Raw genomic sequence first — 1,920 nt, 5'->3', positions numbered from 1 at the left:
TGCTCCATTTCTCCACATCATCATCTCTGTCTCCATCTCTGGTGTCACTGCTTCTCTGGGTAGGGTCCTACATTCTGCTCTCCTCCCTTGATGGTCCCAGGAAACTCTGCTCCTAGACTGCAAAGTTAATCACTCCTCTCCTTTTGCTACAAAACGTCTACCTTTACATTTCCAACCCTCACAATCAGTTCTGATGACAATTATTCACTATTGTATCACAAGAGACCTATCCACATCTCCTTTCATCAGCCCTGCCCAGACAGATTGGATACTATGTGGAGATTCTACCTTCCTCCACACCCTCTGGGTCTAGGATCCCTCTTGAAAGCTTGTAAGCCAGTTACTTCTTGCCTTTGTAGCTCCCCCCCCTCCATTTGGGTAGCCAATGTCCAAGTTGCCCATCCCTGTCTACTCTGTGTATGGAGGGGGTGGGAATGATTTATTCTCTCTTCTGAGCTACTGCATCCATACATGTAGGTCAAGTTCATCAAGATGTATCAAATTACTCTTTTTTTTTTTCCTGTTCTTTCTTCTTCTAGTTGATCTTGGAGTGATTTTAAATTTGATTCTCTTTCCTCCCTGCCAAGCCAGGTAAAATCAGACCTGGCTTCCACATGGTTTTTGCACATGAACTGTCAGAAGAACAAAGAAATCTGTTGGAAGAAATACAGCCAGAATTCTCAAGGCAAGTTCTAGCCCCCATTTCAGGTATTCCAATCAGTTATGGGCTGAAGATGAACTTACAAGCTTTCTCTAATGATGTTTCTGGCTATTCCTTTTTCTCCCCTTCAAATGTCTATTTTACAATAGTAGGCAAGGAAAACCAAAATTCAAAAGACAGCCAAGCATCTTAATATCATTTCCTCACTTTTGCCCATTCAAACCATGTCTCAATCTTTGTATCCCAGAGCCCTGTTGTTTACAGTTGTGCTTACATCATTACTTACCTCTGTCCTATTTAACCCATATGTAGTTGTTGTTGTTAAGTGCTGTCGAGTCGGTTCCGATCCATAGCGACCCTGTACAGGGTTTCCGAGGGTGTAAATCTTTACGGGAATAGAATCTGCCTAACTATTCTCCCAACTGCCTTGTTTTTCCTTTCCCCTTCCCCTTCTAGTGTATACCCCCACCCCAGCACCTGAACTATCTTGTGTCTATTCCCTACCCTGTGCTCCACTATCCTGTGCCTATTCCCTACCCTGTGCTCCAACTTCCTGTCCCACCCCTCACCCCAACCCATACACCCTGGTAACCAACAAAAAATAAAAAGTACCTCCCCCCCCCCTTTTAGCATGGGTGATTTTCCTTTATCTTTTACAATAATGGCCCTATGCTGTATTTGTCCTTTTCTGACTGACTGATTTCACTCAGCATAATGTGCTCAAGGTTCATCCAAGTTATGCAGTGGCTTACTGCTTCTTTGTTATTCTTCAGGGTAGCGTAATATTCCATTGTGTGTATGTACCAAAGTTTGTTTATCCATTCTTCCATTGATGGGCACTTAGCTGTCTCCATCTTTGTGCTATTGTAAATAGTGCTGCTATGAACATTAGTGAGCATATATCTACTCATGTTATGGCTCGTATTTCTTGTGGATAAATAGTAGAGGAATTGCTGTATCATAAGGCATAACTATTTCCAACCTTCTGAGGAAGCGTCATATTGTTTTCCAGAGTGGTTGGACCATTTTGCAATCCCACCAGCAATATAGGAGGGTCCTAATCCCTCCACATCCTCGCTAACATTTATTATCCTCTACTTTTTTGATCTTTGCTATTATTGCTGGTGTGAGATGATATCTCATTGTTGTTTTCATTTGTATCTTTCTAATGGAGTCCTGGTGTGGCACTGTGGGTTAATGTGCCAGACTGCAAAGCCATTTGAACTGCAAGGTCAGTGGTTCAAGCTCACCAGCTACTC

The sequence above is a fragment of the Chrysochloris asiatica genome, unplaced genomic scaffold, assembly GCF_000296735.1.
Source record: "Chrysochloris asiatica unplaced genomic scaffold, ChrAsi1.0 scaffold00144, whole genome shotgun sequence".
NCBI classification, from domain to species: Eukaryota; Metazoa; Chordata; class Mammalia; order Afrosoricida; family Chrysochloridae; genus Chrysochloris; species Chrysochloris asiatica.
Note: the sequence above shows the minus strand (reverse complement) of the source record.